Source organism: Ovis aries, chromosome 2 (assembly GCF_016772045.2).
Source record: "Ovis aries strain OAR_USU_Benz2616 breed Rambouillet chromosome 2, ARS-UI_Ramb_v3.0, whole genome shotgun sequence".
Lineage (NCBI taxonomy): Eukaryota > Metazoa > Chordata > Mammalia > Artiodactyla > Bovidae > Ovis > Ovis aries.
In genome coordinates this window covers 216,423,859-216,450,930 of record NC_056055.1, presented here as the reverse complement: position 1 = coordinate 216,450,930, position 27,072 = coordinate 216,423,859, and the positions used below count along the sequence as shown (strand labels likewise).

The window sequence follows — 27,072 nt, the reverse complement described above, 5'->3', positions numbered from 1 at the left end:
TTAACTTATATGCAGAGTACATCATGAGAAACACTGGGCTGGAGGAAGCACAAGCTGGAATCCAGATTGCTGGGAGAAATATCAATAAACTCAGATATGCAGATGACACCACCCTTAGGGCAGAAAGTGAAGAGGAACTAAAAGCCTGTTGATGAAAGTGAAAGAGGAGAGTGAAAAAGTTGCCTTAAAGTTCAACATTCAGAAAACTCCATGGCATCCGGTCCCATCCCTTCATGGCAAATAGATAGGGAAGCAGTGGAAACAGTGTCAGACTTTATTTTTTTGGGCTCCAAAATCACTGCAGATGGTGACTGCAGCCATGAAATTAAAAGACGCTTACTCCTTGGAAGGAAAGTTATGACCAACCTAGATAGCATATTAAAAGGCAGAGACATTACTTTACCAATAAAGGCCTGTCTAGTCAAGGCTATGGTTTTTCCAGTGGTTATGTATGGATGAGAGAGTTGGACTGTGAAGAAAGCTGAGTGCCGAAGAATAATGCTATTGAACTGTGATGTTGGAGAAGACTCTTGAGAGTCCCTTGGACTACAGGGAGATCCAACCAGTCCATTATAAAGGAAATCAGAACTGAATATTCATTGGAAGGACTGACGCTGAAGCTGAAACTCCAATACTTTGGCCACTTCATGCGAAGAGTTGACTCATTGGAACAGACCCTGATGTTGGGAGGGATTGGGGGCAGGAGGAGAAGGGGACGACAGAGGATGAGATGGCTGATGGCATCACCGACTCGATGGACACAAGTTTGGGTAAACTCCGGGAGTTGGTGATGGACAGGGAGGCCTGGCGTGCTGTGATTCATAGGGTCGCAAAGTGTCTGACATGACTGTGCGATTGAACTGAACTGAACTGATATATATACATAGTTATCTATTTTATATGAAGTATCAATAGTGTATATATGTCAATCACACTCTCCTAATTCATTGCACCCCTCTTCCACCTGTGGTGTCCATACATTTGTTCTTTGTATCTCGGTCTTTCTGTCTTGCAAACAGGTTCATCTGAACCATTTTTCTAGATTCCACATACATGTGTTAATATGTGGTATTTGTTTTTCTCTTTCAATACCACCAAAATTGTAAACTCTGCTTTCTTTCCCAGACTCAGTCTATCAAATATCTGTGTATAAACTAGGTGTATTTTTCTATATATTCCTACATGAATAATTACTGAGAGGAAGGAACAAAAAGGCAATATTTCTCAAACTCTGTTCCATGAAGTGATAAGAGATATTCTGACAAATGAGGAGATTTCTGCCACCATGGTTGCATGAAATGCCAATCTTTTGAATATGGGACTTGTGTTCTAGGTCTTGTCAATCTGTTGCCTGTCTTTGGGTGATGTTTTACATCAGGATTCCCTGTATATGAGGTGGCACTCGCTCATCAGGTATAAGCTGAACATGCAGAAGCATGACCATGATATATTTTCTATCAGTGTTTGCTTGGTCTTAAATTATCCATGATGTGTTTGTCACTGTTATTGGCAAACACTTCTAGCTTTGGTGAATGTGCGCTAGATATTTTTTTGTAATAGAAAATATTTCTGTTTCCTTCTAATTCTGTAGTGGAAATGTCATGTTTTCTGAGTACAGCATTTTTATTGTTCTTGGGGAAATACCCGCTGTCACTGCCATGTGACTAGTGGTTTTGTCTTCATCCCCATCTTAGAGAATGGGATGTGGCTCCAGCCTGGCCAACTCTGCATCACATTCTTCCATCGAGGGGGATTGGTTCAGGAATCTGTTCATTCTCCCCAATATGAGTCACACTACATACTAATGTTAGACAAAATATCTCTCCATTCCTTTATCCTCCACTAGATAGAGACATATAAGGAAGTAAGCCTGAAGCTGCTGGTAGCCACTGTGTCTCCATGAAGGGCCTCAAAAATGCAACCAACAAGAGAAACACAGAACAGAGAACTGAAAAAAAATCAAGTCCTCATATTGCCCAAGACCCTTGATTCATCTAGGCCTAGAGCCAGTGAACTTGAGTTTTTCAGTTAGGCGAATCTTTTTGTCTTGTCAGGTAGAGCTAGGTTTTTTTGTTCTTTGTAACTGAGCTGGTCCTCACCAATGCTAGGTGAGGAAAATAAAGGGAAAGGCAGGAAACTAGGGAAAATAAAGAAGCAAAAGGCAGAGAGCAGGACACATACATAGTATTAAAGCCTGTAGACCCATGAGTTTGCTCTAGAGCCCCAATTTGTCATTCAGTTTGCCTTTTGTTGATGTAAGAATGACATCTTTACACCCAGGCAGTCTGCTCGTGGAGCACACGGTGGCTGTGTGGTTTAGTGGAGAGAGCATGGGCTTTAGTGAAAATAAGTGCTATAATTTTCCAACTATGTGATCCAATGATAAGTAAGTTTCTAAGCCTCAGTTTCATCTGTAGAAGGACCGTTAGGAAACTTAAATGAGAGTACATGTGCTAGTAATTGACCTAGATGCCCAATAAATGTCTATTTCACAGACAAATCTACCTTTATAGCTTTACTTTCATCTAACCTACTCATCTTACAGTGCATAAGATAATGCCTTCACTTTATCCATTCCTGCCTTAAGTTGTTCATTAATTCATCAATTTTAGTCTCCAGTGAGTTTCTATGAATAATCTTAGTTTTCCATTTAAATTTCAGATACTCATGCACCCATGAGATGCAAAGTAAAGACTCTACAAGTGCTTGGCAGGAAGGATGTAAGCTTTGAAATTTTCTTCTCCCAAGAGACTTCCAGGAATGTAATATAGCTTAGAGCCTCGCCAGTCTAGACAGTGTCATCTTCCTCATGGGAAGATTACTGAGACATTTGTACAAACAATAAAAATTACTGAGCAATCATTGAGATTACCTTTAAAAATTCTTGTAGGGAAAAAGATGTAATCAAGAAGATACATTTCATAAATGACCTTGGACATAATTAAAAAAAAATTAAAGGATAGTTGACTTGCAATATTATATTAATTTTAGGTATATAACATAGTGATTCAATATTATAAAATAATGTCCATATTTCCCTGTGATGTACAGTACATACTTGTAGCTTATTTATTTTCTATATAATAGCTGGTGTCTAGTCTGAATCTGCCCATGACATGCTCACTTATCTGTCATAATTGAGGTTCTGTTATTTCTGTTTGCTTATTCTTTGAAAAGCAAATATTTTTATTTTCCTGTAGGGAGTCTTTCAAACAACTCTAGGCATTTTCTGTTGAAGTCTCTGAAACAATAGTGAAAGTCAATATTTTTCATTTCTAAGAACAAGACACAGATGATATAGTTCTCTACCTGTTGGTTTCTAAAGTGTAGCTATAGATGACTGAAGTATCTAGGACTGTCAGAGGCATAGAGGGATGATGACTGAGAAATACCAAGTGGTATGAAGCAAAGAGAAAAAAATAAAGAAACTCACAGAAATTTTCAAATAGACTTTCCAATATGTAATTCTTATTTTTATTATGTTCCTAAGTGCATTCTATCAGGTTTTTGTTGCTTATTGTGTGAGTAGAGAGGAGGAAGTAGGACAGACCAGCCAATTTGACAGCTAATTCCTAACACTCTATCAGTTCTTTGTATAAATATACACCAATAAAAAAAGATGTTAAACACATTAAATGGAAATCAGTTTTTACAGCTGTGCTCAAACTAGTGGACATAATGGTTCAAAGATTCCCATAAGGACCAGTAGATTTTCCAATATTAAGCTTGCATGCATGCTCAGTCATGTCTAACTCTTTGCAACTCCATACACTGTAGCCCACCAGTCTCCTCTGTCCCTGGGTTTCTCCAGCCAAGAACACTGGAGTGGATTGCCATTTCCTCCTCCAGGGGATATTCCTGACCCAGGGATTGAACCCCCATCTCCTGCAATGGAAGGCAGATTCTTTACCACTGAGCTACCTAGGAAGCCCTTCTCCATATTGGTTATTTATAATTAATTCTCTCTAATAGCCAAAGTGACAAAGTTCTGTTTACTTTTTTCTCTCTAGACACTCTGTAGCAGATTTCCCCATATTTTTCTTTGAGCAAATAGCAGTAAGATCTCAGTTACCTCTTTCTTGTTTGCTTGCCTTGGTTTCCCTTCAAGTTGGAAATTTCTTGAAGGTAAGGACTAATCTTGGTCACCACTGTACTTTTAGCAATGCACCTGGTATTTTGTGGATACTCAATAATAAATAGGTGTTGATTGAAGGAGGGCAATAAATATTGCCAAACTGAACTAAGCACAAAAGAGTTGATATTTTACTTTATTGTGCTGCTGCTACTGCTGCTGCTAAGTGACTTCAGTCGTGTCTGACTCTGTGTGACCCCACAGATGGCAGCCCACCAGGCTCCCCCGTCCCTGGGATTCTCCAGGCAAGAACACTGGAGTAGGTTGCCATTTCCTTCTCCAATGCATGAAAGTGAAAAGTGAAAGTGAAGTTGCTCAGTCGTGTCTGACTCCTAGCGACCCCATGTATTGCAGCCTACCAGGCTCCTCCATCCATGGGATTTTCCAGGCAAGAGTACTGGAGTGGGGTGCCATTGCCTTCTCCTGCTACAGTATATATTTCTTATGATAATAACAATATGTGCTACTAGAAAGATACAGCTGCTAAAAGGGAACTCTCATCAGCCATTTTTCAACATTTCATTAAAAATGTTGGGCATTTTTTCCTCCCAAGACTTACTTAGAAATGGGTTTAATTTTTTTCCCCCCAAAGTTGGCCTTGGGGCAGGGTGTTTCCCAAACCTATTAAAGTGACAGATCCCCTAATCTTCTTCAGTAAATATTGTCATTAGCACTCTAACCACATACTTTTACTTGTAGGTGTACTAGTACTTACAAAATAAAAAAGTAACCTTAAGAATCATTTGATTGGCACTCAACACCCAACAGCATTTAAAGACAAATTCTATAAAATACTCGTCATAAAAATGTACAAGCATTCCTATTAAGTAAAAACAAACCAACAAATGCCTGTCAGATATCACACAGAATATATATTTCTTTAGTGTAAAATATGGGTCCTGTGAGAGCAGCAAAGTTGGGTGATAGTCCTAGCTCTTTCTGCTATTGTCTTCTGAGCAATTCACCTTCACTTGCTATTCCTGGATTCTTCTTCAAGTGCAAAATAAAAGTTTTTTTTTTTAAGATTTTTTTCTTTTTGAATGAGGACCATTTTTAAAGTCTTTATTGAACTTGTTACAATATTGCTTCTCTTATGTATATATATATATATATTTGGCTGCAAGGCATGTGTTCCTCAACCAGGGATTGAATCTTCACTCCCTGCGTTGGAATGCAAAGTCTTAACCACTGGATTGCAAGGGAACTACCCAAAATAAAAGATTAACATCAAAATAATTCCCAAGATCTGTGTCAATTTTAAAATTCTGTTTTTCTTTTATTTTCCATTTTCTCTAGAAAATAATTGGGAAAAATGGTTTTACAGAGTCTGCTGTCAAGCTCTCTTCTTAAAACTGTATATGCGCTGTAATGAGTCTTTCCCTGTATCCACAGTATCACTGTATTGTGTTACCTATATTAATAGTTTTTCTAAGACCTGAGCTTCCTTGGTAGCTCAGATGGTAAAGAATCTGCCTGCAATGCAGGAGACCCAGATTAGATGCCTGAGTCAGGAAGATGCCCTGGAGAAGGGAATGGCTACCCATTCCAGTATTCTTGCCTTGAGAGGGAATTATGTGGACAGAGGAGCCTGGTGGGCTACAGTCCATGGGGTTGCAAAGAGTTGGACATGACTGAGTGACTAACACACACTGACAACTCAGATGCAACATCACTTTGACCCTTGCCTTTTTTAAGTCAAACCCTGTTTTAAGGGATCAGAGTCTCTTTTCCCTCTAGAAGATTTAACTCTAAGATCCTTGGATGCTTGAAGAATGCTGAGACATGAGGAAAATCAGCCCCATTTCTGTTCTTTACAACCATGCTACAGAAAAAAAGATCATTGCATGAGCATTCATTTGTACAGCCAGGATTCTTTTTTAGGCCTTTCTTTAATGAGAATGAAATAGTCTTAAAGTTTACATTTTACTTCAACATATGAAGTTTTAAAAAGCTGAAATGAATAAAGAGCCATTTTAGAAAATTTATTGCTTTGTCCTAATATGTTTCAAGGTGATATTTTACTTCCAGTTATCCCTGAGGAAATAGATCTTGTATTATGTAAATTTTCTTTTTATAGTCTCATATACACTGTACCCATGATACTGTAAAGAGCTTTTAGTGAGGAAGTATGACTCTGAAGCACATCCACTTCTCATGTAAGGTTGTGCTTGGGTACACAGGTTACACTAGTGCTAACTGATAGCATCATTAGCACAGTATGCATGGGATTTATGTAGTTTCAGTGTACTTTTTTGCACTCATCTCACACTTTAGCAAAGTAATGCTCAAAATTCTTCAAGTCAGGCTTCAGCAATACATGAACCATGAAATTCCAGATGTTCAAGCTGGTTTTAGAAAAGGCAGAGGAACCAGAGATCAAATTGCCAACATCACTGGATCATGGGAAAAGCAAGAGAGTTCCAGAAAAACATCTATTTCTGCTTTATTGACTATGCCAAAGCCTTTGACTCTGTGGATCACAATAAACTGTGGAAAATTCTGAAAGAGATGGGAATACCAGACCACCTGACCTGCCTCTTGAGAAACCTGTATACAGGTTAGGAAGCAACAGTTAGATCTGGACATGGAACAACAGACTGGTTCCAAATAGGAAAAGGAGTATGTCAGGGCTGTATATTGTCATCCTGCTTGTTTAACTTATATGCAGAGTACATCATGAGAAATGCTGGGCTGGAAGAAACACAAGCTGGAATCCAGATTGCCGGGAGAAATATCAATAAGCTCAGATATGCAGATGACACCACCCTTATGGCAGAAAGTGAAGAAGAACTAAAAAGCCTCTTGATGAAATAGAAAGATGAGAGTGAAAATGTTGGCTTAAAGCTCAACATTCAGAAAACTAAGATCAAGGCAACCAGTCCCATCATTTCATGGCAAATAGATAAGGAAACAGTGGGAACAGTGGCTGCCTTTATTTTTTGGGGCTCCAAAATCACTGCAGATGGTGATTGCAGCCATGAAATTAAAAGACGCTCATTCCTTGGAAGGATAGTTATGACCAACCTAGACAGCTTATTAAAAAGCAGAGACATTACTTGGTCAGCAAAGGTACCTCTAGTCAAGGCTATGGTTTTTCCAGTGGTCATGTATGGATATGAGAGTTGGACTGTGAAGAAAGCTGAGTGCCAAAGAATTGATGCTTTTGAACTGTGGTGTTGGAGAAGACTCTTGAGAGTCCCTTGGACTGCAAGGAGATCCATCCAGTCCATTCTGAAGGAGATCAGTCCTGGGTGTTCTTTGGAAGGACTGATGCTAAAGCTGAAACTCCAATACTTTGGCCACCTCATGCGAAGAGTTGACTAACTGGAAAAGACTCTGATGCTGGGAGGAATTGGGAGCAGGAGGAGAAGGGGATAACAATAGATGAGATGGCTGGATGGCATCACCAACTCGATGGACATGGGTTTGAGTGAACTCCAGGAGTTGGTGATGGACAGGGAGGCCTGGCGTGCTGCGATTCATGGGGTCGCAAAGAGTCGGATGCGACTGAGCAGCTGAAGTGAACTGAACTGAACTTAAAATATAATAATAAAGATGTTTTTTAAATGGTTATATTTTATACTTAAAATATTTATTTATTAAAATTTTATTTATTTAAAATATTTATACCATGATCTGAGAGTATCAATAAAAATAACATGTGTTTTTGGTAATATTATTAAATAAAAAAATATTGTATACATTTAACAAAGTTTAAATTGGTAATATTAAGTTTTAAAAAAACTCATTTCTCCAATATCTAAGATGGGGTTTGTAAGCCACCAAAATAATACAACTGCTAAAAACTCCTGAAGTTTTGTTCCTATGACTGCAACCATGCCCTATATTTGGTGGTTTGTCAAGTGAACCAGTGTCCTCCTCTATGTATTCCTGTGGATTTCTGAATCTCTGGGCCTCCTTTTCTTCTTCAAACTCTTGTTCTCAGTATTCATCATTAATCTGAGTTGTAAAATTACCCACTTTATATTCCTTTCATTTTATCACTTTCATTCTTGCAATATAAATTTTCTTTCCCTCCTGATCTATAGAAAATCTCTTTTAAAATTCTATTAGTCAGCAAAATCTTTTAAGGTGATTAAGTAAGAAATGTTCTAATGCCCTCAGCTGGAATGTACAATTAGATAATCCATTATTAAATGTTCTATTTGTATTTTATGATAAATAATAACCAAAGTACTATAGAAAGTGAAGTCTTTGGAATCAGAATCATCTGAATTTGAAAGCTAAATACATCACTTACTGGATATTTGGAACATTTTTTCACATTCCTAAACCTAATTTCTTGAGAGTCCCTTAAAGAGCAAGCAGATTAAACCAGTCAATCCTAAAGGAAATCAGCACTGAATATTCAGTGGAAGGACTGATGCTAAAGCTCCAATACTTTTGCTGCCTGATGGGAACAGCCATCTTATTGGAAAAGACCCTGAATTTGGGAAAGACTGAGGGCAAGAGGGGAAGGAGGTGACAGAGGATGAGATGGTTGAATAGCATCATCAAGTCAATGGGCATGAGTCTGAGCAAACTCTGAGATAGTGAAGGACAGGGAACTCTGGTGTGCCACAGTCCATGGGGTCTCAGAGTCAGACATGACTTAGAGACTAAACAACCACAAGAACAAACCTAATTTCCCTCACTTACATAAGCAGTAAAATAAAAAACAGGCAAAAACCTCATAATGTGTAACTAAGAATGAGAAATAAGTAAACTATCTAGCAAAATGGCTAAGACATAGTAGGTTAAGCAGTATGTACACAGTACTCATTATTGAGTGATAACCGTTTGGCAGCTATTGAGAGGGCAATGAATAATCCTGTTTTATTTTTGTTTGGCTATGAATTTCTCAGCACTGTTGTGATAGGTATAGATTGTACCAGCCTGGGTCTCTGTTGAAAAATACAAGTTATGAAATTAAACTATGCACTTCCAGTTATGTCCAAGGTAGAGTACCTGAGAAGGTTTACATCCCCACTGCTGCTGCTGCTGCTGCTAAGTCGCTTCAGTCGTGTCCGACTCTTTGCGACCCCATGGACAGCAGCCCAACCCACTCCAGTGTTCTTGCCTGGAGAATCCCAGGGATGGCGGAGCCTGGTGGGCTGCCGTCTATGGGGTCGCACAGAGTCGGACACGACTGAAGCAACTTAGCAGCAGCAGCAGCAGCAGACAGCAGCCCACTAGGCTCCTCCGTTCCTGGGATTCTCCAGTCAAGAACACTGGAGTGGGTTGCCATTTCCTTCTCCAATGCATGAAAGTGAAAAGTGAAAGTGAAGTCGCTCAGTCGTGTCCGATTCCTAGCGACCCCATGGACTGCAGCCCACAAGGCTCCCCCGTCCATGGGATTTTCCAGGCAAGAGTACTGGAGTGGGGTGCCATTGCCTTCTCTAACATCCCCACTAGAAATCATAATACAAATACGTTCTGTGAAACAGTTTTTAACACACTGGTTATATGGCAAGGAAGGACATTCCTAAAAGAAGGGAAACAAATAAGGGGAATTCTGTGATTGTCCTGTTTCTGCCTTGAGAGTTTCTAACTCATAGAGCTAGGCAGTGAAACCCAGGTGACTCCCAGTATTGAGGAAACAGAGCTAAGGTTTTGTGAAGATCAAGGCACTTAGAGTTTGCAGGACAGAGTACTGCTGAGGAGAGAGGTGCCAGAGACAGAACTCCAGGACCTGCACTTTGTGTCCCTTTAGTATTTAGCTGAGCATTGACAGCATACGCATGTGAGAAAACTACCCAAGGCCAGGAGAGAACTAACAGTGGGTAGGGCTGGGAAAGCACCATGCCCACCAACCAGACTGAAAAATCATATGACTGACAGGGTATTGAGTACAGTACTCAATTTTTACCTAGTAGAGAAAGAATTAGCCCTGGACTAAGCCCTTTTCTAGTCCTGCTGAACAGTTCTTAAAAATCAGATGTAAAAGGAACAAAATATTTCCAAGTAACTTAACTTTGTACTACAGCAAATTTCAAAAAATTTATAGAAATGCAAAATATCCAGCACCCAGTGAGGTAAAATTTACCATGCCTGACATTCAAGATCTAGAGCTAACACGTATTAAAATAAGCAGAAAACATGAAAACAGAACTTTTTTCCATATTAAAAAAACTTAAGTAGAATCTAGGAATACAAAGAGTCGGACATGACCACAGGGTTTGCAAAGAGTCAGACTGAGAGACTGAACAAGGAATACAAAACCAAAACCAACAGCAAAAAAATCTACCCTCTAGAGATGAAAACTACAGAGTATGAATATATAAGATATGCTTATTGTTAGATTAGATAATACAGAAGAGAAAATTAGTAAGTTTTAAGAATAACAGGAGCTAGCTATACAAAATGAAAATCAAAAGAATGAAGCATCAGAAAAGATGCATAGAGCATGATATGTGGAATATTTTTTGGCAGCCCAATACATGTATAATTGGGATTCCCAAAGCTAGGGAAGAGAAAAATAAATATTTGAAGAAATAAAGGCTGAATTTTTTTTAAATTTGGAAGAAACTATAAACCCACAGGTGTTAATGAAGCATAAGCATAAGGAACACTAAGAAAACCACGTCAAGATACATAAAAATCACATTGCACAAAAACAAAGATAAAGGGAAAATCTTAAAAGTGGCTAGAGGATGGTGTGGAGGGAAACAGCTTATATTCACAGGAATAAATATAAGAGCTGATAGCTTGTAAGGAAAAAAAATTCAAGGAAAAATACTGTGGAGCAACATCTTCAAAGTATTGAAAGAAAAAAAAACCCATCAACCAAGAATTCTACACTATTAATGAAGATCTGACTAAAAAGCAACACCCAGTCTTATGCTGCTTATTAGAAGAAGACTTCAAATATACAAACACAAAAGATAAAAATAGAATGATAGGACAAGTTACAGCATCTTACACTAATCAAAAGAAGTTGCACTGGCTATATTAATGTCAGCACAAAGCAGATTATTGAGCAAAGAATATAAAGAAATGAAGAATGTCATTTAATAATTAGAAAGAGGTCAATTTATGAAGAGTCATAATGAATTCTAAATATTGATACACATAATAAAGACTTTAAAGTTTATGTAACAAAGCTGATAAAACTGCTAGAAAACTAGACAAATCTATAGTCAGAGGTTTCAATATCCCTCTCGCAGATATTACTTTGCCAACAAAGGTCCATATAGTCAAAGCTATGGGTTTTTCCAATAGTCATGTATGGCTGTGAGAACTGGACCATAAAGAAGGCTGAACACCAAAGAATTGATGCTTTTGAGCTGTGGTGCTAGAGAAAACTCTTGAGAGTCCCTTGCACTGCAAGGAGATCAAACCGGTCAATCCTAAAGGAAATCAGTCCTGAATATTCACTGGAAGACTGATGCTGAAGCTGAAGCTCCAATACTTTGGCCACCTGATGTGACGAGCTGACTCATAAGAAAAGACCCTGATGCTGGGAAAGATTGAAGGCAGGAGGGGAAGGGGACGACAGAGGATGAGATGGTTGGATGGCATCACTGACTCAATGGACATGAGTTTGAGCAAGCTCCAGGAGATGGTGAAGAAGAGGGAAGCCTGGCATGCTGCTGTCCATGGGGTCACAAAGAGTTGGACATGGCTGAGTGACCAAACAACAAAAATAATTAATAGAACAAACTAGACAGAATAGCAAAAAGAATATGAAAGACTTGAACAACACTATCAATCAACTTAGCTTAATTAATAACTATAGAATCCATACTCAAAAACAGCAGAATATACATTTTTCACAGGCACACAAGGAATATTTCCAAGGTAGAACATCAGTTCAATCTTTCCCAGCATCAGGGTCTTTTCCAATGAGCCAGTTTTGTATAGTTCCTCTGTGTATTCTTACTACCTCTTCATAATATCTTCTGTTTCTGTTAGGTCCTTACTGCTTCTGTCCTTTATTGTGCCCATCTTTACATGAAATGTTCCCTTGTTATCTCTAATGTTCTTGTAAAGAACAATATTGCATAGGTACCTGGAATGTTAGGTCCATGAATCAAGGTAAATTGGAAGCAGTCAAACAGGAGATGGCAAGAGTGAACATCAATGTTTTAGGAATCAGTGAACTAAAATGGACCAGAATGGGCTAATTTAATTCAGATGACTTGTAATCTACTACTGTAGCCAAGAATTCCTTAGAAGAAACAGAGTATCCATCATAGTCAACAAAAGAGTCTGAAATGAAGTGTTTGGTTGCAATCTCAAAAATGACAGAATGATCTCTGTTCATTTCCAAGGCGAGCCATTCAACATCACAATAATCCAAGTCTATGTCCCAACCACTAATGCCAAAGAAGCTGAAGTTGAATGGTTCTGTGATGACCTACAAGATCTTCTAGAACTAACATGAAAAAAAGATGTCCTTTTCATCCCAGAGGGATGCAATGCAAAAGTAGGAAGTCAAGAGATACCTGAAGTAACAGGCAAGTTCGGCCTTGGAGTACAAAATGAAGCAGGGCAAAGGCTAACAGATTTTTGCCAAGAGAACTCATAGTTCTAGTCATAGCAAACACTCTCTTCCAACAACATAAGGGAAGAGTCTACACATGGACATCACCAGATGGTCAATACCAAAATCAGATTGATTATATTCTTTGCAGCTGAAGATGGAGTAGCTCTATATAGTCAGCAAAAACAATACTGGGAACTGACTATGGCTAAGATCATGAATTCCTTATTGCCAAATTCAGACTTAAATTGAAGAAAGTAGGGAAAACCACTAGCCTATTCAGGTATGACTTAAATTGAATCCCTTATGATTATACAGTGGAAGTGAGAAATAGATTCAAGGAATTAGATCTGATAGACAGAGTGCCTGCAGAACTATGGATGGAGGTTTGTGACATTGTACAGGAGGCAGGGATCAAGACCATTCCTAAGAAAAAGAAATGCAAAAAGGCAAAATGGTTGTCTGAGGAGGCCTTACAAATAGCTGAGAAGAGACACGAAAAGCAAAGATATACTCATCTGAATGCAGAGTTCCAAAGAATAGCAAGGAGAGTTAAGAAAACCTTGCTCAGTGATCATTGCAAAGAAATAAAGAAAACAATAGAATGGGAAAGACTAGAGATATCTTTAAGGTAGAATATATTCTTGGCCATAAAAAAGTCCTATTAAAATTTTTAAAAACTGAGTAATAAATACATGCTCTTCCATTTACAAAATTAAATTTGAAGTAAATAACATAGATACCTGGGAATAAATCCAGTGTTTGGCAACAAATTAACAAATGGTAAATAACCTATGGTTCAAAGAAGAAATCAAAAAGAACATCAGAAAGTATTTTAAATTTAATAAGTGTGAGAACATAACATATGAAAATTGGCAGATGATGCTAAAGTAGAACTTAGAGTGTTTATAAAAACATCTATATTAGGAAAGGAGAAAGGTACCAAATTTATTATAAAAGATCCTACCTTAAAAAATTAGAAAAACAGCAAATTAAACCCAAAGTAAGAAGAAGAAAGGAAGCAATGAGTAGAGTAGACATCAATGAAATAGAAAAGAGAAAATATTAGGGAAGATCAGTGAACCCCAAAGTGGTTTTTTTAAAATAAAATTGATAAACATTTATCTGGACTAATCAGAAGCAATATTGCAACAAATTCAATAAAGACTTTAAAAATGGTCCACATCCAAAAGAAAAAAAAAAAAGAAAAAAGAAGGATAATATTTCATGACTAAATTTAGTTTATCTTAGGGATGCAAGATTGGCTTAACATTTAAAAATCAATCAATGTAATTCACTAAACTTACAACTATAAAAAAAAAAGATCACACAGTCATCTCTATAGATACTGAAAAAATCTTAAATCTCAGTCTCCGTCCCTGATAAAAGTCTCTTGGCAAAGTAGGAATAGAAAGGTACTTTCTTGGTCTGATACAAGCATCTATGAAAAACTTACAGGTAAAATCATATTTAATTGGGAAAAATTGAATGACTTTTATTCCATATCTGAATGGCACAAGGATGTATGGTTTTAGCACTTCTATTAACTATTTAACCCACTCCAGTACTCTTGCCTGGAAAATTCCATGGACTGACAGGCTCCTCAGAGCCTGGTAGGCAAAAATCCATGGGGTCGCAAAGAGTCGGACATGACTGAGCAACTTCACTTCACTTTAAGATATTATAGTGGAGAAGGCAATGGCAACCCATTCCTGTACTCTTGCCTGGAAAATCCCATGGGAGGAGCCTGGTAGTCTTCAGTCCATGGGGGTAGTGAAGAGTCAGACACGACTGAGCAACTTCACTTTCACTTTTCACTTTCATGCATTGGAGAAGGAAATGGCAACCCACTCCAGTGTTCTTGCCTGGAGAATCCCAGAGACCAGGGGAGCCTGGTGGGCTGCCATCTATGGGGTCACACAGAATCAGACACGACTGAAGCAACTTAGCAGCAGCAGCAGCAAGATATTATAAAATATACAATAAGATTAAAAAAGAAAACAAAAAGATATCAAAATTGGCAAGAAAGTAATATAACTGTCTTTGCAGGTAACATGGCTGTCTATGTAGCAATTGCAATGGAATTAACAACAACAAAAAAATCACCTGGGTTTAATAATTGGGTTTAACAATATTTCAGGATCCAAAATCAATATATAACTATAAGTTTATTTCTATATATTAGCAGCGAATAATCAGAATTTTTAAAATAATATATACTAACTATAATAGCATTAAAAAAATAAAATACTCTAGAATAAAACTGACCAAAACCTAGAGTGCTGAGAGAAACTGAAGAATTAATGAATTGACATATAATGTTCATAAATTGGGAGACTCAGTATTGATAAAAAGTCAGTTCTCAAATTGATGTATACACTCAACATAATGTCAATCAAAATGTACTTTTTCTTTTGTAGAAACTGATAACTAAAATTCATATGGAAATGCAAAGTACCTAGAGCTGCCAAAATAACTTTAGTGGAACAGAAGGGAGAGTTCAGAAATAGATGAAAATGTATATACGCATAAATAGACAACTGATTTTTAGCAAAGGTACAAATACAATCAGTGGAGGAAAAAATAGTCTTTTTAATAAATATTTTTTAAAACAACTGGATATCCAAATTAAAAAAAGCCTTCAGTCAATTCCTCGCATCATATTCATAGTATAACTCAAAATGAATCTTTGTCCTGAATGTAGACTCTAAAACATTTCTAGAAAAAAAAACAGGAAAAATACTTTTGATTCTGGGTTAGGCCATGATTATTTAATTACAACACTAAAAGCATGGTTCATAAAAGAAAACATTGATAAATTGGATTTCATCATAATTAAAACATTTGCTCTTCAAATGACACTGTTAAGGGGATATAAAGACATACCCACAGACTGGAAGAAAACATTTGCAAAGCATATGTCTAATAAAGAACTTGTTTCTAGAACATATGAAGAAATCTGAAAACTCAATAATACAAAGACAAAAACCCAGTTTTTAAAAATTGGAAAATGACTTGAACAGACATGTCTCTAAAGAAGATATGCAGATGGAAAGTTAGCATATGAAAAGATGCTCAACTTCAATAGCCATTAGAGAATGCAGCTTAAAACCACAATAAAATAATAATACACTTCTATTAGACTAGCTAAAGTTAAACAGGACTATGAGCCCAAGAGTTGGTAAGGATGTAGAGGAACTGGCACTCTCATACATTTTTGATGGAAACTTCAAATAATACAATCCCTTTGAAATATCAATAGTTTGGCATTAAAGAAAAAAAATAGTGAAATAAACACCTACCATATGATCTAGCATTCCACTTCTAGACATTCCCACAATAGAAAATAAAACATATACCCATACAAAGACTTGTGTGAGAATGTTTGAGACAGTTTTATTTGTAATAATCAAAAACTGGAAACAGTCCAATGTCCAACAACAAGTGAATGGACAAATTATACAGTGGTATATCTATATAATGGAGTATCATTCGGAATGAGCTAGGATACATGCTGCATGGATGAGTTTCAAAATAATCATGCTGAATGAAATAATTCAGACAAAAGAGAATACATGTTGAACAATTACATTTATACCTAGTCCTAAGAAATGCAAATTTAAATATAATGACAGAAAGCACAACAGAGATTTGCCTGGGTGAGGCTGGGGCAGAAAAGGCTAAAGGAAAGAAATTCAAAGGAGCATGAGGAAAGTTTTGGAGAGGTTGGTATGGGCACTTTCCCAACTATAACAATAGCATCACAGGTATACATATGTTAAAACATCAGATTGTACACTTAAAAAATGTAGAGTTGATTTTATGTCAATTACACCTTGATACAGTTGTTCAAAGGGATTAAAATATTCTTAAATATGACTTGGAAAATGTTAATAGTTATCATAACTTAAATCCAGAAAATAATTTACTTGAAGCAATCACTTCTTCATAGTAGATCAGCGTGACAAATGATGATGACAAAAGGGCATCTCACATTGCCCTTTCCCTCATTACTGTGCCTTCTCTAGTGACTTTTGCTGCCTTTAAAAACCAGGTGAATGACCATGGCTTTATTATTAAGAAATATCTTTAGCTCTGACCATGCTTGACCCTTAACCTGAATGGCATCTGCCTAGTATCTCCCATCTGTATCACTTCTAGGCCCTGGTAGAGCCACCTTTGCTCCCATTGGGGTTCACCACTGCTAGATCCTCTCCAACCTACGTGGCCTTGCTTTGACTCCGGGGAACTTAGTGTCTAACTCTTTCTTTCCAGCCTTGTCTTCCTTCTAGTCCGAGTGTAACAGTATCTCACATACCATTGGCTGACAATCTTTCAGCTTTTGCTCCTCGAGTACCCCCAACACATATATCCTTTGTTAGAAAAAAAACAAAACAAAACTGTGAGCATCAGAATTGCCTGCATGGCTTGCTAAGGCATAGAATGCTGGGTCTCACTCCCAGAATTCCTGATTCTGTAGATTTAGGAGGGGCTCAGAAATGTGCCTTTCTGACTGGTTCCCAGATATTGGTGGTGTCCTGGCCCAGGGCTACTTTGAGAACAAGTGGTCAGACACCACTGGCTTTGAAGTTTGATAGAGCGGGGTTCAAATCCCAGCTATGTATCTGAGGGTAGTTTAGATGGTGACTGCAGCCATGAAATTAAAAGATGCTTACTCCTTGGAAGAAAAGTTATGACTAACCTAGGTAGTATATTCAAAAGCAGAGACATTACTTTGCCAACTGTGAAGAAGGCTGAGCGCTGAAGAATTGATGCTTTTGAACTGTGGTGTTGGAGAAGACTCTTGAGAGTCCCTTGGACTGCAAGGAGATCCAACCAGTCCATTCTGAAGGAGATCAACCCTGGGGTTTCTTTGGAAGAAATGATGCTGAAGCTGAAGCTCCCGTACTTTGGCCACCTCATGCGAAGAGTTGACTCATTGGAAAAGACTCTGATGCTGGGAGGGATTGGGAGCAGGAGGAGAAGGGGACGACCGAGGATGAGATGGCTGGATGGCATCACGAACTCAATGGACGTGAGTCTGAGTGAACTCTGGGAGATGGTGATGGACCTGGAGGCCTGGAGTGCTGCGGTTCATGGGGTCACAAAGAGGCGGACACAACTGAGCGACTGAACTGAACTGAACTGATATACTTTAGTCTCAGTTGTCTCCCCTGCAACAAGGGAAAGCTGGTGGCACTCTCAGTAGTTAGGTTAATTATTATCATTAGGCCCGTCATTGAGGAAACATGAAAAAGGGAACTATATCCCTCAACACATGCCATCAGCAGACATGGCAGTTCATTTCAGCCTCCCAGCGTTCCTTGCTCCCTTCCTCATCCTACAGGCACCTGACCTAGGTGTTTTCTCCTTGGTCCAGTATCTTTCTATGGTCTCCTTGTTATCCTGGGCTTACTCTTTCCCACATTTAAACTAACTGGGCCTATGTCTGATGATCTAGTCATCTGATAAAGCCAAGAAAATATATGTTAGTTAATTGGTGTCATTAATACTTGATGTACCAGCCATTCTTTCCTCAAGTTTTTAGTGACATTAATTATGAAAATTTTAAAAAATAAAATTATCAGCAAGAAAATATGTATGGATGTTTTCAGGGACATGTACATTGACAGGCTAGAAGAGGCACTAACTTTGATGGGTTGAACAAGCTCTTGAGCTTATCTCAGATATCTGCATGGGGGCTGACTGTTTCACTCAGTTTAGCTATTGTACTTACTAGGACTATTGAAAACAATCGAATTAAGTTTTCAGCCATCAACCTTCAGGAATTGTGGCCTGAGAGGATTTCATGTCATCCTCTACACTGCAGCTTTCCTCCTCTGCTGCTTCTCATTGTCATCTCCCTCCATTCGCAAAGAAATCATCAAATCAATGCAGGAAGGACAAAACAGACATGGAAAATCCCACATCTTAAACACAGGACATCATTTCCTTTTAGATTCTTCATATAAGGGATGTCATACGATATTTCTCCTTCTGTCAAAGAAATGATACAAATGAACTTATTTACAAAATAGAAACAGACGCTCAGACTTAGAGAACCAACTTATGGTTGCCAGAGGAAAGGATGGGGGGAACAGATAGTTAGGGAGGTTGGGATGGACATACTGCAGTGTTTAAAATCGATAACCAGTGTTTGCTTTGGCAGCACATATACTAAAAATTGGAACGATACAGAGAAGATTAGCATGGCCCCTGTGCAAGGATGACACGCAAATTCATGAAGCATTCCATAAAAAAAATAAATACATAAAATAAAATGGATAACCAACAAGATCCTATTGTATAGTACAGGAAACTCTGCTCAATATTATGTGGCAGCCTGGTTGGGAGGAGAGTTTGAGGGAGAATGGATACATGTATATGTATGGCTGAGCCACTCTGCTGTGTACCTAAAACTATTACAATATTATTAATCAGCTATACTCCAATACAAAATAAAAAGTTAAAAAAATTAAATTAAAAAAAATAAACATAGGACATCAGCCCCTAGTACCTGCCATCTTACCCCTATTTTAAATTCCCACGCAGTAAGTTGGAATGAGGCAGGTTTTTAAGATTTGGATACAACACTGCCAAGTATTTTGTTATTTAATGACATTGGAGACTAACTGAGCTTAGCCATCCAGAAGGCAGGTGTGTTGCTTTATGGACCTTTCTGCAGAATGCATAAAAGTGATGGGTGAAAGAAGAGAGGACTCAGGTGTGGCTGGTTATCTACCCTGACAAGCAGCCACGTTTATGGCTGCTCTGTACCATCACCTTGTACAAATGAAGCTCGTGTAAGCAAAATGAGTATGCATGCAGGAACTTCCCATTTCCCTTTTCCCAACTGAGGGGCAACCAACCATGAATATGTTTCCAAAGAGGTTTAACATTTCTGATAGACTGATTTGAAGCAGCTCAGAGCTACATTTAAATATCAGAGGTCTTCCTGCAAGGGCTTTCTACCTCAGCCACAGCCATCCTTGGAGAGATTCCCCATCACTGTATGCCAGAAAAGGTATTGGTTAGCAAGTTTCCTTTGCCCCAGTTTTATGCCATATTTCTAATAATCATCTTCTTTGGTTGCAGTTTGGTTTTTTAATGTTATTTAATGTGAAGAGTTGACTCATTGGAAAAGACTCTGATGTTGGGAGGGATTGGGGACAGGAGGAGAAGGGGATGACAGAGGATGAGATGGCTGGATGGCATCACTGACTTGATGCATGTGAGTTTGAGTGAACTCCAACTGGTGATAGACAGGGAGGCCTGGCGTGCTGCAATTCATGGGGTGGCAAAGAGTCGGACACAACTGAGCGACTGAACTGAATCAACAATTATTAATTGTTTTAAATTACTATAAATTAATATAATTATTTAATATATACTAAAAATCAATATAATAATTATTGAAATTATTTTAAATCAATAATTACATATTATTCCCTGCAATCAGTGCTCCCTCTGTCCTAATATCAAGCCCCATTTTCTGAGTCTGTTTGCCAAATGTTGACAAATCACAAATTCAGTCAATGCTAGTGGCTTCCTTAACTGGTAAGCAGTCCAATCCCTACTGTTAGATAAAATATATAATTATAGGTAATACTGGCTAAAGCATTACATTATTGCTTTAGTATTATCATATGAACATATGAAAAATATGAACATGCAGTCATTTGTTACATGCAGTCATTTGTTAAGAAAACAGAAGCTCTAGATATCCACAGCAAGGTTATAAAGCAGTAAAATATCAAGCTTGACTCAGTTTCCCCTGGCAACCAGCCTGTCTCTACCAGATCACCTTGAAATGCCTTCCATCAGTATATTTACCACGAATTCCAGTGGACAATGAAAGCAAACTTGATTAGGAAAAACACCCTCCTTCCCATTGCACAATGCCTGCTAAACTCTCCATTTGAGAGCTCTTCTCTATGAAGTAGAAGACTGATACTTTTCAAAAGAGAAGTTAAAAGAACTCAAAGACTTTTCTTAATTTTGGCTCTTCCAAAAGCACAATATGGGTGTACATTCATTCATTGATTCACAAACATATATTTGCACCTATAATGTGTTGTAGGTAGTAGGAACACAACAGTGAACAAAACAGACAAAAATCTTTGCATGATCTTTGTACTTCTGTGAGCAGGGGTGATAAACAATGGAATAAGTAAAACATATACCATTCAGGGGGGCAGTTGGTGTGATGGAGGAGAAAGCAGTGGCCAAGACTGCAAAGTGGTGATCTGGGGTGTTACCTCAGAGCTCATAGCACATATGGAGATCAGAGCCTCGGGCATGAGGGGTGTCCTGATGGTCCTGGGCTCCTGGCGAGGTCTGAGCTAAGCAGGAAGAAATCAGTCCTAAGTGTCTCCAGCTGACAAAGGAGGGTGAGGCTGTGACTGCAGGCCAGGAAAGTGTCAGGATGTTTTCAAGAGGACCCAGAGTTTTGGATCCCTTCTTTACCAGTGATATGGAATGTGGAAGCCCAAGAAGTTTGGTCTTATCTGTAAGAAAGGGAAGCTGTGCCTCAGAGATGAGTCTGTTACATGCTCTTGCTTCAGATCTCTGAAACGTCTGTGGGAGTTAAAGTAACTTATACCTTCCTGGAAGCCCTCTAGGCTCATCTTGCCAGGTGCTTTTGAAGACATTCAAATTCAAAGCAGGTCAAGGAATGCTATTTGCATGGCAACTTTGTTTTATTTTTGTCTGACTGCACAAGGTTTACATTAATTAGTGAAGGGAAACGGGGTATGGGGCCAAATATAGCTTGCTCTGTGTCTGAAAAGCCTGAGCTTCTATATGGCAAAGACTTGAGGTAAAGGAGGGACTTCCTAATGAGTTGACCTCGGAAAGGAGGTTTGGATGAAGGGGAACTCTCTCTTACTCTGCGCCTTCATCATCAGCAGTGATCCATTGGTCTCTGGGGGCTTCTGAGAGCTACATGGACATCTGGGCTGTGTGAGGGAGAGCGTGGGAGTCATCACGGACCGGTGGCTCCACACCCCTGACACAATCCCTTGTGTAGTTCCCGCCATGGTCAGTGACTCAAGTTTCCCTTAGAAAAGACTTGGCAGGACTGAATGTCTTGGCTTCCTCGTCAGACCTCATTCACTTAATTACTTCTAGAAATCAAATCCAACTCCCAAGGAACCTGTTAGTGATCCCACTGCCCCTTTGCCATCATCTACAGTTGAGAGGTGTTTTGTTAGAGATTACTGTCTGCAATCCTAGAAGTCAGCACTGTTCTACAAAAACATGGTTGAAGAGAGTCTCATGAACAAGAGGGAAGATGGGGTTAAGAGTAGAATGCATGGGTAGTTCTGGGAGCTATGTTCAGCACTCCGCCAAGCTCCTGTTCTTGAACTAGATTACCTTTGAGGTTATCTGAATGTGTAAGGACAAGATATTCAGTACAAGCATGCGCATCACCCTTCCTCTAGTCCCTCAGATGCCCTGGGGAGTGATACCCTGGACATCAAAGTACTACATGGCGCTCCAAGGAGTGAGCTCTACTTCTTAATGTATGCTTAAGTGTGTGTTTGGTGGGAGGAACAGACCCAAATGTTTACATGGGGAAAAAATAGTCCCTATGCATTTTCTGTATTTTGGGGAGAAAACACAGAGAAAAATTCTCATTTTTGCATATGTTGTCTTTCTTCCTTTCATTTTCTGAAAGACTGGGTAGCCCTGATAATTAAAGAAGAGATGTTATTAGCAGGAAATGAATGTAGCATTAATTTTCATTGTATCAACATTGTAAAATAATCTTTTTGAAATCTAAGTTGCTGATGAATTAAGAGGGAGTCCTGTTGGCTTTAGACAACATAAATATAAATATTTCCTTTCATATTTTGGAGTAAGTTTTATGAAAGCAATGGGAAATTATTGTTTGTAGCTCATTAAAATGTCTGTTTATAGTTACTCTGTTTTGACATCTACTCTATACGAATATGATAATTCTGACCTTCAGTTATGGAGTCAATGAAATGCAGACTTTGAAACTGCCCTTCATAGGATGTGCTTTCATCATGAAATATTTCAGAGACTCTATAGCCAATGGATATGTGCAAGTGCTAGAAAATTTTTCTTCTTCAGTGTGTTTGTTTAATGTCTCTGTTTCACTTGTTACTGTCTACCTAAGAGGAAGTGAGAAACTATCAAATTAAGGTAAAAGACTAATTTTCACTCTTAAAAGGCTGATTTGCAAAATAGCTTCATGAAGATGTAAATGGATAGACTTAAGTGAATATTTTAATCCTAACAAGTACATAAAATGGGCAATGAAGTTTTCCAAATTCTTTACAAAGACTCTCATAGTTAAAGGAGTTGAAAGTCAAGTGGTGGAATTATTAGTTGGTTCGTTAATTATAGAGTAGAAGTTACTTCAAAGAAGAACAGAGTAATTTCTAATAAGAGGTATGTTATTAATTATACAACTAAATATTTTTTGTTACCTTTTGAAGAATTTTTCTAGTTTCTCTTTTAAATAGTAATTTCAAACCATAGAGATCATAAATGTTTGTTACAGGAAATTTAGGAACTATGGACTAGCAAAGGAAAGAAAGTAAAAACATTTATTAGCCTACTGTTCAGAGATATATACTATTTTAATTTTTCCTTTTATAAATTCCTTATTTGCATTTATGTTTAGGAAGACCATTCTTGTCCTAAGAGTAAATTGATGTTTAGATTAAAAAAATCTCTTTATGATCACAGTTTTTAGACTGAGGTCTTTAATCCAGCTGATAGTTATTTTGTATAATGGGTAGTAATGGGATGTAATTTCACTTTTGTAAAAAAAATTATTAACTTTTATTTTTTAGAATAATATATTCTTTTATCAGATGCTTGGATGTCACATGAAGAATATGTTAAATTGTAATGCAAATGTGAATTACTTTCTGATTTTCTGTTATATTTATCTATTTTTTTCTACTATCACACTGTTTAAAATTATTATACCTTTACATATTGTTTTAATATATATGGTAGATTGAATTTCCCAAGCTTCCCAAATACATTCATGTACTTAGAATTTTCCAACTTTTGCCAACTTACAAAAGAAAATTACATCACATGGAAAATTTGATAGATTTACACTTATCTTTAGAGAAATAGCATTCTAACAAATTTCAGTTTTCACATTTAGAAATTAGTCATAATTTTTAAATTATATTTAAATTGTCTCTTATATTTAAAAATAGTTCTTTGCAAGATTTTGTGACTTTTTAAAACTTTGATATTATATATATATATATCTTCCCCATAGATTAATATTTATTTTAATATTTTTAAGCCACCTAGTATCTGTTGATTCTAAGTAGATATCAATGTTATGCATTACTTTCACAATTTTGAGCCACTTGAAATTAAAGCTTAAAAATGTATTATATGAGATTAAAAAACATAATGGTGAATGGAAGCTAAATATATTATACATCATTAAGAATGTTTTGTTATTGTTGTTGTGTACTTGCTAAGTTGTGTCCGACTCTTACATGATCCCCTGGACTGTAGCCCACCAGGCTCCTCTGTCCATGGGATTTCCCAGGCAAGAATACTGGAGTGGGTTGCCATTTCCTCCTCCAGGGGATCTCCCTGACCCAGGAATTGAACCTGCATCTCCTGCAATGTGGGCAGATTCTTTACCATTGTGTCAACTGGGAAGCCCAGAGAGATCTGCACTGTTAAATTTTTTTCTCTACTATCTTACTAAATTTTCTTTATAGCAGTTTTTAGTCTATTTTCTTGGATTTTTCAAGTATATTCTCATATGTAAATGATAGACGTTCTGTCTCCTGACTTTTTTCCTCTGACTTCTTTCTTTTCTGATTATATTAGCTAGTTCATGCCTACTATCTATTTGAATTTTCAGTAATAATGTAGAGCTTTGTCTTGTTCCTGAGCTTATTAAGAATGCCTCTAATGTTTATGTATTAAGCATGATTCTGTCTTTTAGGGCTGAGGTAAATGTATTTTAATATATACCCTTAGTCTTATTTTATTAAATGTTTTAGTCATGTTTATATATAAATGGGCTTCTCCTGTGGCTCAGTGGTAAAGAATCTGCCTGCAATGCAGGAGATGCAGGAGAAATGGGTTTGATCCCTATCCTTTAATTACTCTTCTGATCACTGTATCACTGTTAAAAATTTGGTGTATATTGTTACAGAGCTTTTCCTATGCTATATACAAAGATAACAAAGGGTTTAAAAAGTAAAAATCTAATTTGTTAGTGAGCTTGAATAGTTTTTATATTTTTTGAACATTTATATTTTGCTTGTGAACTGCCTGTTTGTGTACTTTTCTGCTGGTTTTATTCTCAATTTGTAAAGATTTAATATTTTAAAGAGGTTAACTCTCGTCTCTCCCACATTTACCTTCACACTTTTACTCCCTAAAAGCAGTCATTGAATCACCGCTAATATTCTATCGTGTATCCACACTTGGCTCTTTATGTACATACAAATTTAATATCTATTTAAAATTGTATATCAGTTAAAAATTAAGATGTTTAAATATATCACCTAAAATGTATATATTATATATATATACTACAATACTATATTATATATAAAAAAAATGGATAGTCTACTCTTACACTCCTTGTTTATTTTACACAGCAGTGAAAAACATCAGGCTGCAACATACTTTTATTACTCCCCTGAAGTACTATTACATATCTCCCACCTTTAAGCTCTTAAAATGCAGTGGAAATTTAGTTCATAGATATGGGATGAAGCACAAAAAGTAGAACTATTAACTTCAAATTACATGAATATTTTTGATAGTGCCTTCTTAAAAGTTGTTCCAGCATTTTCTCAGCTCTTGGTATCTTTGCTGATTTGAGGTATCATCAGTCTCAAATTATCATCAATACAATACTGGTATTTCATTGTTTTAATTGCTATCACTCTGACCCCCTGTGAGGTTTCTGTGTTTTCACATATTTACTAGACAGTTGGTTTTCTTCTGTATAATTTTCTTTGTATACCCTTTGCCTATTTTCTTCCATGTGGAATTGTTTTTTCTCTTATTTATCTCAAGGAGCTCTTTGTTTATTAGGAATATTAACATCATATGTGTTGATACATAGCACCATTTTAACGAAGCACCTTTAGAAGGCATTGGATGGCTCCAAAGTCTTTTCTCTTATTTGTGCACTGCCCATCCTTTGTGCCTTCTTTCCATTTACCTTTCAGCCAGTCTATTTCCTTCTTTATTTGTACCACTACTAAACTGGGAGACAGTAAGGGATATGAAATTAAATATTTGAACAGGGGCTTGTAACAAATTCAGTTTAGTTGAAAAGGATATGAAAACTCCTAATTTAATGTTTATGGACGGTATTTCCTGTCTATTTCAGTTTTTCATGAAGTGGCTTTTTCTTCCAAATCATGAATATGACTGACTATTTATCTCAGTGAAAAATACAGAAAACTCACTGACATATTGGCAGATGAAATATAAAAAAAATGCAGTTAGTCATTTGGATGATCTAATGACTAGTGATCTAATGACTAATGAATGGTCAGTTACCAAATATTTGAAATATTTATACGATACACCAAAATGGAAATATTTTCTTTATGTGGATGCTGTGCTAATCTTTTTTTCATATTATAAAAATAAAAAACATTAAGAATATTAATTCCCATGGAAATGACTGGAGCTGAAAAATAGGCCAAAGTCAGAGTCTTTTGGTGGAAGAAAAACAGTCTAGAAATGTTATATCTTTCAGGGAAGCATTTGGATTGTAAGTTCATGAAGATGTATAGAGGAGGGAGAAGCAAATGCTTAATAAAATTTTTTAAAACAATAAATTCCTACAGCAATTACTGTAATCCTCCCCCTCTAAAATTTTCTCTTTCTCCTCCTATTTTGTATATGCCCAGCTATGCACATATTTCCTTAATGTTTCTATTTTACTCAGACTAAATTGATAACGTTTTCTTGGTGCTAACCTAACTTTAATAAGAATCGGGTATATTTTGTGGATTGGCTATACTCATTGTTAGCCACTGGAAAATCTTGCTTGAGGTAAACACTGAGTGTTAGTCTCTCAGTCATGTCTGATTTTTTACAACCCCATGGGCTATAGCCTGCCAGATTCCTCTCTCTATAGGATTTTCCAGGCAAGAATACTGGAGTGGGTTGGCGTTCCCTTTTCCAGGGGATCTTCTGACCCAGGGATCAAACCCAGTTCTTCTGCATTGCAGGCAGATTCTTTACTGTCTGAGCCACCACGGAAGACTCATTGAGCACTAGGAAATGAGACAAGGAAACATGGAGGCCAAGAAATCAAAAATTATATTTTTTACCTCATTAGAGAAAAGTTTTAGAAGTATATTACTTTATATTTATTCTTACAAACTACATATTATAAAGGCTAAAGAGACCATTATTATTTACCTAGGGATCAGATTACCTTGCACATACAATATTAAAAATA

At 37.2% G+C, this 27,072-nt stretch overlaps 1 protein-coding gene and 1 non-coding gene across 2 annotated transcripts in view; one reads left to right on the top strand and one right to left on the bottom strand.

Annotated features, from left to right (window-relative positions):
- VWC2L (von Willebrand factor C domain containing 2 like) overlaps positions 1 to 27,072 on the bottom strand; it is a 192,583-nt gene that overhangs the window by 130,911 nt on the left and 34,600 nt on the right. The window lies entirely within an intron of this gene.
- LOC114113297 (U6 spliceosomal RNA) lies at positions 18,771 to 18,878 on the top strand. Its single transcript, XR_003588360.2, has one exon. It is a non-coding gene; the product is annotated as a U6 spliceosomal RNA (small nuclear RNA).